The 15,189-nt window shown below is 45.8% G+C and overlaps 1 protein-coding gene across 5 annotated transcripts in view; it reads left to right on the forward strand.

Moving 5' to 3' along the window:
- LOC122696617 (poly(A)-specific ribonuclease PARN-like) overlaps positions 1-15,189 on the forward strand; it is a 256,073-nt gene that overhangs the window by 22,895 nt on the left and 217,989 nt on the right. The gene's annotated exons all lie outside the window — the stretch shown is intronic.

Below are 15,189 nucleotides of genomic sequence, written 5' to 3' on the forward strand. Positions count from 1 at the left end.
TCTGAAAAGTAATTATTTGAGTAGTGTGATTTCTGTGACACTTTTCTGTCGTGTGTGTGTTTGTATGGGTGTATATGTTCGTGTTATGTTGTTACTGGCACTGAGCCAGGTAAAGGATATTTTTTTACATTTGGCAGTTTGCAGTTCCATGTCTGCACTTTTAATGCCAAATTGTTTTTCCCTGTTCCTCAGCCTGATTCTCCGTCATGTTCCCCTACACCTCAGTATTCACTGAGGGCTTCCTGTGTTAGATCTGTGGTAGGAAAAGTGTAGGTTGCAAGAAGGTAATCAGATGTAGTTCCTAATCCTGTAGATACGGTTAAAACTAACTGAGAGAGAAAACATAAAATGCTTTAGGACCAAGACCAGGGAAATGATGGTGCTGTTGGCAGAGACTGCCGGTATCTGTAGACTGCGGGTCTTAAAAGGGATCTGCTTCCCTCTTTACCCTGTGACCCTAAAGCTGATGGCCTTGTGTATTCTTCAGCATTAGTAATTAGCTGCCTTTTTTTTCATTTATTTTTATTAGTTGGAGGCTAATTACAATATTGTTGTGGTTTTTGCCATACATTGACATGAATCAGCCATGGATTTTCATGTGTTCCCCATCCTGATAATTAGCTGCATTTTGTAGAAACCTGACCTCTGGTTCTGTTTTATTTTCTTACTCTTTTTCTCCACCGTGTGTCTTCTCAACACTTTGTACTCTTATACTGTGTAAGTTTTTTTCAAAGCCACCTCAGTCTTTGGAGCAAGGCAGATTATTAGTAAATAAACACTGGATAACTGAAAGGTGATGTGAACACCTTTTTGTTAGCAGAATGCTGGAGTGCCTCTTCTGAGGAGTCAGTCGTGTCCAACTCTTTGTGACCCCGTGGGCTATAGGCCGCCAAGCTCCTCTGTCCATGGGATTCTCCAGGCAGGAATACTGGAGTGGGTTACCATGCCCTCCTCCAGGGGATCTTCCCAACCCAGGGATCGAACCCAGGTCTCCCACATAGCAGGCGGATTCTTTACCGTCTGAGCCACCAGGGAAGTCCAGGGAAGCAGAATGCTGGAGTGCCTCTTATGAGGAGTCATTAACATTGACAAAATTTAAGTATATGTTGAGGCCCTGTGATGCTGAATTTTTCATATGCATGTCTCCTTTCTTCAGTAGAGATAATAGAAGCATATTTTTCATTCACTCCTTTGAGTTCTGGACTCCATGGCTGCAGTGTTGCGTGGTTTTGCATAGACTCTCCGAGGACAAAAGTCTTTGCTGACATCTGGGTTGCTGGAAGTGCAACCCTGGAGCGCGTGCGGGGGCCTGGGCCGGGGGCCGAGGGGGCATGGACGGCGCTGCAGCCCTGGGGAGCATGGTCGGCCCGGACCTTCCCCTGGCAGAGCTGTGTCGGGAGCCTCACGCCTGTTTGTATTCTTGCTTCTGTACCTTCTTTGACATTCGTGGTGTGCGCTTTCATTACCACGGACAGTGCACGTGTGCTTCTCTTTTTGCTTCACCTCAAAGCTGACTTTTCACCGGACACAGCCAACACCGCCGCGAGGGGCCCTTGCTGCAGACATCGTGGTCCAGGCGCAGTCGTTTGCTGCCAGCACCTTTACTTTAAAACTGAGCTTGGGGAAGACGTCACTGTCTCAATAAGACCCTGGAGAGATTCCTTCCTTTCTTACTCCAAGATGTTACTTCTTAGCATCTGCCTTTAACCATAGATTTTTAAAGTATTTATTTCATAATAAGGGAAAATGTTGAGTGATAGAGTTTTGTACCCATTATTTGTGACTTCTGATTTTCTTTTTATTTTTTTCTAATCTTTGCTGCTTTAAGAACAGTATAAGAATGTCTGAAAAAAACATGCATTAACTGATCACAAAGGGATTATACTTTATAACAGCAATAGAACATTTTATCATTTATTTTAGTTTGCCTGGTTTTATAACTGGTTATTATTTCAGATTTATTACTTAAGTACTTTTGATAGAAAGTGTCATGTTACTGTCTAGCAGGTAATATTTTAGTTCACATAGCTGTTCTGTCTTTAAGATGTCCTGAAAGCTATTCTTTAGTGTGCCCAAAGCATTTTCTTTACAGTGATTATTACTGTTCATTGGCTTCAATATCTTTTATCAACTAAGCATTATTGCAAATAGCAAGTCAAGCAATATTTATTAGCATTTTTTATTTTAAGAGCAGTGTAAGTTTTGATTTTTTAAATTTAATGTTACCACCGTTAGCTTTCTGACTATGCTTTTTGTAAATGTTCATTTAGAACTGTTTACTTAGAATGTCTGTGTATTTTAAGTTAGGGACTTAATAGGATCCTTTAAAGGTATAACGAATTCCATACTTGGGTGAAGTGAAGTGAAGTGAAGTGAAAGTCGCTCAGTTGTATCCACCTCTTTGCGACCCCATGGACCATACAGTCCATGGAGTTCTCCAGGCCAGAATACTGGAGTGGGTAGCCTTTCCCTTCTCCAGGGGACCTTCCCAACCCAGGGATCAAACTGGGGTCTTCCTGCATTCCTGGCAGATTCTTTACCAACTGAGCCGTCAGGGAAGCCCTTATTTGGGTAGAAGCAGCATATTATTCTGGTGGCTCAGCCGTTAGAGCATCTGCCTGTAATGCAGGAGACGCAGGAAACATGGGTTTGATCCCTGGGTCAGGAAGAGCCCCGGAGGAGGAAATGGCAAACTCATTCCAGTATTTTCGCCTGGAGAATACCACGGACAGCGAGCTTGCCAGCCTACAGTCCGTGAGGTCACAAAGAGTCAGACACGACTGAAGCAACCGAGCCCACACGTGCACCGACTCGCTTCTCCCTCTCTGCACGTGAAGAGGAGGCCTGGTGGTGATTCCGAACCTTCCGGGGCAGAGGTGGGCCCTGGTGCCCGGGCCAAGTCCCTGGCTTGCTTCCACCCTCGAGGGGTCCAGCCCCCTGCCTCCCTCAGCCCCCTGCTCTCAGGTCTCCCGATGGTATGACTCCTTTGTCTGACCTGCCCAGTTGGGTGAGAGTTCTTTCTTTAATCTCTGTACTTCAGATCTTGGCACTCATCTGACGTTTGGTGGACCGCGAGGGCACGGATACACTTGCTGTCCTGGGAAGCTGGCATCTCTGGATGCTGCCAGTGTTTGCGGCGGTGTGCCGAGGCCTGTCATTCAGCAGCGTTGTCCCATTTAATCTTCGTGACCCTCCAGGAGGGAGGCAGTGGTTGTGGATGGTGTTATAGGTGGGAAGACAGGCTCAGACAGGTGAGCCCGCTTGTTCAAGGTTGCAGAGCCAACGGCGCAGAACTGGGATTTCAGGCTTTGGAGCCCAGGTGATTGGAGCCTCTGCCGCGCTGCCTGCCTTTTGCGGAGTGGACACAGGAGAGCGGTCTAGAATGGCGCTGACCCGCAGGACTTCCTGGTAGGACGGAAGTGGTCTGCATCTGGCATCCTGCGCAGTAGCTGCTTAGCACTCGAAAGATAGCTAATCTGAGTAAATTAATTTGTAATTTGACTAAAATTTAATTTAAATTTAGGTGACCATATGTGACTAGGAGCTACTGTGTCCCATAGTACAGACTTAGAAAAATGAACATTTCTCAAGCTTAAATTTATGCTTTAACGTCAGGTGAGACTAAGCTAGCAGGTCATTTTGAGTTTTTAAGGGGTACTTACAGTTATGCATTTGTCTTTCCCCACCCTTCCTACCAACCACCGTTATTTTCTAAGAGCCAGCGACCGCTAACGTATTTTTTAGAGCATCACACAAAATGCCCTTAATTATGTAAAAGACCCATATAAATGTTAATATTATATAGTATGGTTAAAGGTGTTTCATTTCTTTTTAACAAAGTGAAAGTGGCATTGAAAGCATTGTTTTTATGGACTCAGGATTTTGAAACGGGAAAGCGTGTGGTCTGGCCTCCCTCCAACCAGAGAGAAGCCCGCGCGTGGACAGGGACACGCAGTTTCGTGACGAAGCCCAGGCCAGCATTCAGTTCTGAGAGTCGATGTGTCGCTGATTTCATCGACAGAATGGATGTGTTTTATACACTTAGGAAATGTAGATACCGTTAATATAAACAAGGAAGATTGGAAGTCTTCTCTGCGATCAGAAAGGACATTGGAAAGGAACTGGAGTTACCTTGTCTGGGGGAGTGAGGGGGCACCATGGCTGTGTTTAACTGTTTTCAGAGCCAGAAAACGGAAGAGAGATTCACCTTACTCCATGGGATGTCAGGGTGTAGAACTAGCACTGCCGTATTAAATTAGAAGGAAACCATTGCCTTCTTGATACAAAGTCTTCGTCTTCGTCCAGAGCTGTCCAGAGAAATAATGGACAACTCGGGAGGTAGGTAGTGTGTGCCCCTTCTCTGGAGGAATTAAAAATGACTCTGTTTGCTTATTTCAGAGGAGTGTTCAGGTCTCAGCTGCATGGTCGTGCTGGTGGACGTGTTTCCCGGCCGCTGGACTCGGCTTCGTCTTCTCCTCTGTGGGTTGCGAGTCAGTTTCTCTCTCTCTCCTTTGCCTTCTTGGAGCCTGTGGTTCATAATTTGTATAGTTTATTGGCCTAGCTGGTTTATTTAAAACAGATAGTTTATTTGTTGTAAGTTCTGTATATGAATTAGTAAATGAGGCTTTTATTTGTCTATTTATAACTTTCAAATTTATAAGAAAAGGATGATACATGAAGAATATTTGTGTAGCAGACCTATTCCATTAATTACATGAATTAAATGGGAAATTAATAATTTCCTGTGTCAATCTAAGGTGAAAATACACCATTTAAGAACCATGGAGTATGGATTATAGATAGTATTTGCAATAATGTATAAAATGTTTTAAGTAATAAATTCAGGGTAGCCTCCCCAAATATGCAAATATGGGTGTGGTGACTGTCTAAACAAGTGGTAGCTGTCTAATTGATTCTTTCTCCTTTTTCAAATTACATACAAGCCAGATGTGTCTAACTTTAAAGCAAGGAGAAATCGTTGAACAGTTCTTCCCGGTTTTGAGCTTGCCAGAGGTGTGTGTGGGTGGACTGGTCACTGACAGAGAAGTAAAGCTGTGTGTGGTTTCTGACGTCATCACTCTCCATTCTCAGAATCTTCTGTCACTCCCCTGTCTGCCATCGTTTTAGGAAGTAGGGGTTTGCCTGGAGACATGACCAGATTTCGTGTAGCTTTGTAATCAGTCAACTGGGGACTCCTGACAGTGGATTTTGGAGATGGTAAACTTAGGTTGAGCAGGTTTTTACTCTTCTGTGTGGAAGGTAGTCAGAGATGGATGTTCAGTTGGACACATAGATGTAAGTGCACCCAGTGACCTTCCGTTCCTCCGTGGTCAGAGCCCATGAGCTGGGAGGTCCAGCTGGGGAGTTTTGACTAGTCTACAAAGCAGAGATTGAATCTGAGTCAGCACGCTTGCCTAGGTAGGAGATCAGGCAGGCTCACATGGATGTTTGTGTGCTTGCAACATTCACTTCATAGGTGGGCGTAGTCAAGGACTGGCATGTTGCTGCCCTGTGGTCTGCTGGAGGCTTGGGAAAGAGGGGGTCTCCTCACACCCTGATCCCTGCAGCTTCAGATAAGTGCTTATTGACATGCACATTGCCGTGTTGTTAAAGAGTAAGAGTTTGTCACAGGGATAAGAATAACCTTCATGTTTGATAAAGCACCCGGCCAGAGATTAACAGGCAAGCCTTTGAATAGGCCCAGAATGGTATCGGTGCCTAGAAACAGCAAAATAAAATTATGTTCCTGAATAAGAGTGTGTAAGGTGCTGTTGTATTCCAAAAATAGCTGTTATTAGGTTAAGTGAGTAATAGAATAAGCTGAGTAGGGTGTATTTTGAAATTAACAGTCGTTTGAGTGCCAAGTTGCTCAGTTGTCTCCGACTCTTTGCCGCCCGGTGGACTGCAGCCCGCCAGGCTCGTCTGTCCACGGGATTCTCCAGGCAAGCATCCTGGAGAGGGTTGCCGAGCCTCCCCCAGGAATAGTCGTTTAACGCCAAACAGATGTTTTCTAAGAGCCCGTTGTGTGGTCAGCACCGTGCTGGGGCTGCAGTTCGTCCCAACAAGACGCAGGGGTGTGCAGCCCGTGTGGCGCTCGCGCGTTGCTGCGAAGGCAGCCAGGGACGTCGCTGCAGAAGTCCAGGCCTGCTCGGGAGGGGGCAGTGGGCAGATGAGCCGCGCGCGGGGCGGGGCTCAGTGTGGGGCCTGCCTGTCCTCTGGGCTCGGAAGGCCTTTCTGAGGAGGTGGCGTCTAAACCCAGGACGGGAGGGGACGCGGTGTGAGTTCCCGAGGTGAGCAGGCCCCTGGCCGCGGTGGTGTCGCAGAGGTGCCGCTCTGCCTTTGGGGGAGCGGGCGGGGGTCCCCGGGCGCTGAGGAGCCTGCCTGGGATGGGGGGGCCCAAGGTGCGAGTGCAAAGTGAGGCTGGCGAGTTGAGCCGGGTTGGTTCTCATGAGGCTTCTGGGCTGGAGGCCGGCTGCTCATCGCTGGGGAGGCAGGACGGCGTTCTGGACGGGCTGGACTGGGCCGCTTCTTGCAGGAGAAGTGGCGGACTTGGGGGGTGATGGCAGAGGCGGGGATGTGGGAGGCATCGGTTTGGGATTGAGTCTGTTGGGGAGAGGGAGGCACCTGTTCCTGGGAGGACGGTGGAGGGAGCGGGCTCGGAGGCTTCTTCTGGCCTTGCTAACTGGGAGCGGCTTAGCACTTCCAGGTGGAGACGTCAGACAGGCGGCCAGACATGAGGTGGAGTCCGCGGAGAGCTGGAAATACCAGTTCAAAGTTGTCATCGTAAAGATATTTAAATCCATGGAAGTGGAGGCCTCTGTGTATGGCAAGGGTGTGGGGAAAGAAGGGGACCCAAGGCCAGGCCGTCTGGAACCACGGGTGTGGAGTCGGGAGCTGGCCCGCAGGGAGCCGGGTGCAGGGGGAGGTGTGTCAGGCCGGGGCAGGGCGGGCTCAGTTCCTGGTGGTCCTGGGGGCTTCCCAGTGGTCAGGATGCCACGTCCATTGCCAGGGGCACGGCTTTGGTCCTCGGTCCTGGAACTAGGATCCTACAGGTGACTCAGCCATAAGGAAAAAATTAAATTGATGATGAATGAAAATTTTAAGTGAATGAAAAGTGGAGTAACACTGGGCTTCCCTGATGGCTCAGAGGTAAAGAACCCTCCTGCCAGTGCGGGAGACACAGGAGACACAGGTTCGACCGCTGGGTCGACAGGATCCCCTGCAGAAGAAAATGGTAACCCACTCCAGTATTTTTGCCTGGAAAATTCCATGGACAGAGGAGCCTGGTGGGCTGCAGTCCATGGGATCACAGAAGAGTCTGACAGGACTTAGTGACTAAATAGCAACAATGAAAATTGTAATTACTTTTCCCACCAGGAAAGTAATAAGGGAATAAAGACTATCAAGTTGCATTGAGATTTCCAGAGGAATTCTTTTATAATTTTCCAAGATGATTCGCATCACCTTTTCACGCAGAGTCCATAATTGGGCTCAAGAAGGCATGCCTTTTCCCTTTGGGGGTGCAAGGTCCTGCCCATCTGAACGCTGGCCGGTCAGGCTCAGGGACCATTTAATTAGGAAGCCATTGCTGGCGGCCTCTGAGTCTGCATGTGGCTGGCGCCCATGCTCTGGGAGCACAGAGGGAGCGTGGTCAGCACGCCCTGGCCCTCGCTTCCGTCACCGAGAAAGAGCCGTCAGGGCTGCTGTCCGAGGGGATCGGCACGGGCGGCTCCTGGAGCGCGGGTGGCGGAGCCAGCCTCACGACGCTTCCTGTGGGTGTGCGCTGGCCTGGCCGGTGGCCGCCGCTGCCTGCGCCCGGGTGAGCAGGACAGCCGTTCCCGCCCCGGCGCCCGGCGCGGCCTTTTCCCACGTCTTCTCCCTGGACCTCGGGGCCTCGCTCAGATGTCCCTTCGTTCGCTGACTCTCCGCCCTCCGCACGCCCGCAGCACGCGCTGCGTCCGGTCAGAGAGGCATGCTGCGCAGCCCTTTCTGCCGCAGGGACTGCCTGGGTTTATAGAGTCGTCCTCTCGGTGCAGTTACGTGGCTTCCCTCGGTTCCCTTACCTGTAAAACGCCATGAGTCTGGGAGGATTGTGTGAGTTGTGTGTGTAAAGGACTCAAGAGTAGGACCCGGCTCATAGGGCTCAGGAGTTGTTAGCTGTTGTGCAGTTATCATTATTTATAAGGGTTTTATGCATTTACTGTCCTCATTTGTTTTGAGGATGGTGAAGGCTTATGACATGTAATTCACTATCTTCTCAACATGGTATACTGTGTGTAAGAGACACTCAATATTTTTTGCAGTAGTAAATTATTAAGGCAGAGAACTGAATGTGTTGTTTTTGTCTAGAATACTAGGCATACACACGGATGTCTTATGTGTGACCCTGAATACTTGGTGGTCAGTATCTCTTCCATGCAGTGCAGTTAATAAACAGAATTTAATGCATTTGTTAAAAATATATATATATACATACACACAATTTTTATAATATGAACCTGAGCTTGGTTTTAAGCACTCATACAGGTTCCTGTGAGGAGAGGGGAAATCTTTTTTTAAGATAAAAATTTTTCAGTGTTTTCCAGTTTGTTTTTTCTCATGATAAGCTCAGCAGCCGTGTCTGTATGACTAAATTCGGTGTACACAGGCAGCTTGGCATTTTAATCACCTCATCTCCAAGGGGTCAGTGCACTGGGGATGTGGAATTCTTCACTTTCAGAGATTAGAATCTTAATTGTTGAAATAAGACCGACTCACTTGAAATAGAGAAAAATATCAAATGGTATACAAAGGAAGTGTGATGTTATTAAAATAGTAAGATAATTCATCTAGCAGTCTTGTTTGTTGTTCACCAAAAGCCTTTTGAGCATCTCTTTCTCACTGGATTCAGAACCTCTGAATTTTAGCCCAAGATCTGCCACTGAGAAGTTGAACAAGTTCTTTGTCTTTACTTGGTCTACTTACGCACAGGACGATAAAAAGATCAAATATGATGATGTGTATGAGCGCTCTTAGAACACTGAAGCATTGTGCAAATATGAAGAGTTGTATAGTGTTAAATTGTCAGAGGCAGACCATATGTATGGTGACAGTTAAAAGAAATACCAATGACTGTTGGGATAGTCAGGGTGAACCTTAGGGGTGGGTCTGATTGTCCCCAGAAAGCATCAGGGGAGAGACTGTTTTTAAAAGCCAGTACCCTGGTGGGAGGGGACATGGGTAATGGCTGATTCATGTTGATATTTGGTAGAAACCAACATAATACTGTAAAGCAATTAATCTGTCAATTACAAATAAATAAATTTTAAAAAGCCAGCACCTGGAATTGGTGAAGTAGTTGGGAAGAGAAGAGCACGTTGGGAAATTGTCCAGCTGTGTTTCATTGAACATGGAGTGAACTGCCTGACTGAATTCGTTGAGCAACTGGAATAACCTTTCACATTATCAATTTTCTAAAGTGGATTTTGCATTTTCCTCCTCTCCAAAACAGGATATAACGAGTTTAATATTTTCTTATTCGTTTAGGGCCTTCCTCTGCCATGCAGGGGTTGGTGAAGAGCTGGAGTCAGGGCCTTCCTCTGCCATGCAGGGATTGGTGAAGAGCTGGAGTCAGGGCCTTCCTCTGCCGTGCAGGGATTGGTGAAGAGCTGGAGTCAGGGCCTTCCTCTGCCGTGCAGGGATTGGTGAAGAGCTGGAGCCAGGGCCTTCCTCTGCCGTGCAGGGGTTGGTGAAGAGCTGGAGTTAGTGAGGTGTGTTTGGCTTTTACCTCATGCCTTCAAAGGATCTCTGGAGACTGTCTTTTACTAAATTGACATATGCACCCTTTTGGAGAGTGTAATCCAGTAGTTTAGTGTATTCATGGACTTGGGCAGCCTCAGCCCTTAGACTACTCCCAGAGTGTTTTCATCACCCACAAGAAACCCGAGTCCCGAGAACCGACATTCCCAATCCTCCCGCCGCCAGGCCTGGCAACCACTGACTGACTTTGTCTGTGGCTTCTCTGCCTCGGACATTTCACCCACATGGGATCCTACAAGGTGTGGCCTTTTGTGTCTGGCTTCTTTCACTGAAAACATTCAGATTTAGAATAAAAAAATGCTAGTCAAATTGATTGAGTGGAGTTGGAAGGAAATTTAAGAGAGCCCGTGAGAGGAGGAAGGTGAACCAGGAGGAAAAAGGACGAGACCAGAGGAAGTCCAGATTCTCTGAAGTGTCTGTGAGCTTGGCACTGGGCTGAGTTACTGGGCGGTAAAGCAGAGGCGGTTCTGAAAGGTGTGCTGACACTTCCTCCCTGGTTGGTGATAATTGGATTTTGAAGAAAGAAGTAATATCCTCTTAATGTGTAGAAGTGCTAAATGAACCCTTTGGAAAGGAGTTGGATAACAGATTATTACTACAGTCAACCTTTGATTAGTATGATTTCAGCTTTTATTCCTCTTTTTTTTTTTCATTTATTTTTATTAGTTAGAGGCTAATTACTTTACAATATTGTAGTGGTTTTTGTCATACATTGACATGAATCAGCCATGGTTTTACATGTATTCCCCATCCCGATCCCCCCTCCCACCTCCCTCTCTACCCGCTCCCTCTGGGTCTTCCCAATGCACCAGGCCCGAGCACTTGTCTCATGCATCCAACCTGGGCTGGTGATCTGTTTCATCCTAGATAATATACATGTTTCGATGCTGTTCTCTCGAAACATCCCACCCTCGTCTTATTCCTCTTTTAAAGTATAATTCCCGCTTCTTCCCAGTTTCCATTTCTTGAGGTATATAGAGTTCTTGCTCCATGATGCCAGCCTTATCCTTGGTTTATATGTGTGTGTGTGTGTGTGTGTGTGTGTGTGTGTGTGTGTATAAATTAATGGTAGAGCAACCAGTTAAATTTTTCAAATACTGACTGGGAGAGTAGACATCTCAGTAATTTCCCTTTATACTTTACTGCTTAATATTTAAGGTTAGGATAATTGGCTAAACATCCATATTTTATTAATTGGTGAAAGTGAAAGTCGCTCAGTTGTGTCCAACTCTTTGCTACCCCATCGACTGTAACCCACCAGGCTCCTCTGTCCATGGAATTCTCCAGGCCAGAATACTGGAGTGGGTAGCTGTTCCTTTCTCCAGGGGATCTTCCCAACTCAGGGGTCAGACCCAGAGCTCCTGCATTGCAGGTAGATTCTTTACCAGCTGAGCCAGCAGGGAAGCCCAAGAATATAGAGTGCCCACTCCAGCCTATCCTGTCTCCAGGGAATCTTCCTGACTCAGGAATTGAACCGGGGTCCCCTGCATTGCAAGCAGATTCTTTACTGGCTGAGCCACCAGGGAAGCCCTTATTAATGGATAATTCCCATTTTTCATTTACTTCATTGACAGTCTTATCTCTCCCCATGTCAGTTAACTTAGTGATTCTTACAGGGTTTGATTGTTTGTTTTGTTTTAAAGTTGTGCAAATGCATTAGCCTTTATAACCAAAAAAAATCTTGTCAGGTAAACGGCTAACTTGGGTAATGCTTGAATATGGCAGTGTGTGTAGCTGCATAGCAATATTCTTATTTGACATCAATACTCAGTTCTGATTGTACCATGTTATCCTTAATCAACAGGCATGATCCAGTTACTTTGTTGAGGGAGGAAACCTGTCATTAAATCGTTTTGTTTCTTTGCTGCACAATAGCACTGTTTACGACGCCGTTAGAAATCTGCAAGGCTCACTGTGTCTGCAGTGAAAGATACGGACAAAGCCCGACAGGGTCTTTGGGCATTTCCACCTCTAAGCATTATACATCTGCTCCAGGGCCAAATTAAGCCTTCTGTATTGTTGAGCTGTGATTATTAAAGCTGACTGGATAGCCTTAGTATTTTCTCTGTTTGCCCACATTCACTTTTCATGTAACCTTTATTGATGGAGCATTACTTGGATATATTAAATGAAGATTAGTAATAGTGAAAATTTATTATATTGATTAGTCAAGTTGATGTTAAGATTTAATCTTGTTTAAAATTTATTTTTGTTTAGCTGCCTCTAAAGTAAGCTCTATCACTTAAATTTTAACCTCTATGTCTAGCTGCCTGTTCAGCGTTCCATTTGAATATTTCTTAGTTACATCAAAAGAGGAACAGGTCCAAAACTGAACCCCTCTTTTCCAGTCCAAGTCCAGTTCACCCACAGTCTTCATCTCAGTTAACAGCAGCTCACCATTCCAGTTAGCAGAAAACCCTAGAGTCATCCTAGATTTCTCTTCTCTCTCTGTCTGCATTCGTCCTGTCCGCACATTCTTTTAGCCCTGCCTTCAGAATGAACATACCTAGAGTCTAACCACTGCTCCCTTCCTCGTCGTCTGAGCCATCTCCGTCTCTTGCTTGAATCAATTGCCATGATTTCCCACCAGCTCTCCCCACTTCTCTCCTCCCGCGCAGTCTGTTCTTGGTACGAGAGAGCAATCCTTTTAAGGTGGAAGTCAGACGCTCTCCTGCTGGGACTCCCATCACAGGGGCCTGTGAAATGCTAAGTGGTCAGGGCCCACTCCTCTCCCTGACCTCACCGACTCTCGCCTCCTGTGGTCCTTTTGCAGGGGCTCTTTCCTGTCCTTCAGACGGGCCAGGCGTGCGCCCCCCGGGTCTCTGCGAGCCTCTGTCCTTGGCCTGGGTGGCTCTTCTTTCAAAAGCTGCCTGACTGGCCCCCTGATCTTCGTTCTTTCTCAGCTGCCGCACGGAGCTGCTCTGACCACAGCCTCAGCTCACCCAGCCTCCTTCACTCTGTCCGACACTGGCGTCTGTGGTGTGACTGTGATCCCTGGTCTCCCATCAGCGTGTTCGCGTCCTGAAGGCCCTGATGGTTTACGTGTTCAGGAAAGTGTATGATGTTGGCAGCAGGACATTACTGGTACCCTAGGAGCCGCCCCTGTTTCCCCTTCCGTCACTCTGCTCCCCAAGTCTGATAGCCTTTAACATTGTTTTTAGTTCATTGGAGGTCGTCTCCCACGAATAAAGGTCAGCTGCCGATGAGAAGTTTCTGCGCAGAGCCTTGCCCCTCAGTGAGGCCGGAGTGACACTTGCTCCACCTTGCCTTTTCCGGTGTCTCCTGAGCAGTCCACAGAGCTGAGACGCCCTTTGCAGCACCAAGATTGTGTTTAGAGTTTATGGAAGTGCGTTTGCAGTCCTCTTTGCTTATGAATGCAAATGTCACAGGGACAGCAGCCTTTGCCACTTTGCTAGATCTCTGTGATTTAGATGAAGATAATTTTATTCTGTTGACAGTGTGGAGCACGTTGCAGGTGAATATCAAGGTTAATTGTCATATTGAAAAGTGAAGCAGTACATTCTACATCTTTCTGTTGAGAAAAATGGAATTGTTACCATTAAAGTGATTTTAGGTTAATAAGTTGGTTAATAAAAGCAATTAAAACCTGATTTTCTTACAACTTGCCATAAGTGCTTTGCTTGAAAATAGTTATCACTGAATGGATCTATAAAAAAGATCAAATGACTGGTGAAATAAAAAAAAGAGAACTGCAAGGAAAACCTTTAATGGACAGTATTTTGATTTGGGCATTTGGTGAACAAAATTATTCTTCATGTGCTGCACAAGATCCAGTAATATGAACAAACAATTTAGTATTATCATTTGTTGAGCACTTATTATGTATTGGTTCTCATGCTTTTTTATGCTTCCAACAGTTTTATAATGGCAGATACTACAATTTCACTTTTCTAAATATGTTTTATTCAACTTCCAAGCCTCAGTTTTCTTATCAGACCTCAAATACTGGGCTCCTTATCCTACATCCTGTTTCCCCTCCCCCAGCTTCTACCTGACTCTTTATTTTGTATTTCCTCTGAATTTCCTCTAAAGAGCAGCATATACTCATTTTGAAGTTAATGGCGTTTTTTAAGGAAATAGTTTATTTACTGTTAAATTTTTTTTTTTTATTTACTGTTAATTTTAACATCCTTCTCTGCCTCAGCAAAAACATTATTCTGCTGTTCAGGCATAATTATTGTGGCAAGTTTATGGCATCTTTTCAAGCCTTGGTTAGGCTAATTGAACGTCTGAATACCTTTATGGTATTAAAATTTTTTCTGGTTCTCTATAACTGGGTTTCTTTTTCTTGGCCCTTAAGGCTTTCTTGGAGCTTCCCAGGTGACACTAGCAGCAAAAGAACCCACCTGCCAGTGCAGGAGACGTAAGAGAGTCGAGTTTGATCCCTGTGTCAGGAAGATCCCCTGCAGGAGGAGATGGCCCCCCCAGTCCAGGATCCTTGCCTGGAGAACCCCGTGGACAGAGGAGCCTGGCGGGCCGCGGTCCTGGGATCACAGAGAGCCGGGCTGAAGCGACTCAGCGCAGCACAGCACGGCTTTCTTCCCAATAGTTCTCTTCAGAATACTTAAGTGTGATAAGATGCAGCAGATTTCCTTCCACCTAATGCCAGTTTAGAGAATATTTGCGTTTTTATGAGAACTGTGTTGCTCCGGACTTTTCTTTAGGCCCGTTTGTTCGTTTTCACTTGCTGGTTTAGACGCCGCTGTGTGTCTGGCGCAGCCCTGACGGCATTTCCCTGCTCTGGCCAGGCTTTTTCTTTCAACTCGTGCAGTTTTCAATCTCGTTATTCTTGTGTTTATTAAGGGCAATTTCATAGAAAACATATACTCTCAGTTTTATATGGAAAACAAAGTATATTGTTACAGGGAAAAATGTTAAATATGCCTAAGTTTGATTTTTGATTTTTTGGAGACATACCTAGGAGAAACTTAAGATGAGTATGCCTTATGCAGAAACTTTAACTAAGAAAGATTAAATGATCTTTAGTAATGGATTCTCACCATATGTTGACAGGTTCATATTTGCATATTTGTATAATCTGTCCTGATTTCAGATACTCCTCCTTATTTTCTCTTTATTAAAGACATTTATAAATGAAAATACTCTTTGGGCCTACTTATGGTCTAGTAATGTGCTTTAGCCAATATTTAAGGCACTGTGGGGATACTCACAAAGGAGGTTAAGATAGTGAAAGATACTGAGATCACAGTTCTATTTACATGAGAATCGAGGGTCCTAAATGAAAAAAAAAAAAAAACCTACTGAGTATTTGCTGTCTGGTAAAAGAGGATATATAACTGGTAGTGATAAATAGTTTATACATTGTTCTGTTTTTAGCTTTGTGGAAATTTTATTTTCTCATATACGTTC

The sequence above is a fragment of the Cervus elaphus genome, chromosome 6, assembly GCF_910594005.1.
Source record: "Cervus elaphus chromosome 6, mCerEla1.1, whole genome shotgun sequence".
Classification (NCBI taxonomy): domain Eukaryota; kingdom Metazoa; phylum Chordata; class Mammalia; order Artiodactyla; family Cervidae; genus Cervus; species Cervus elaphus.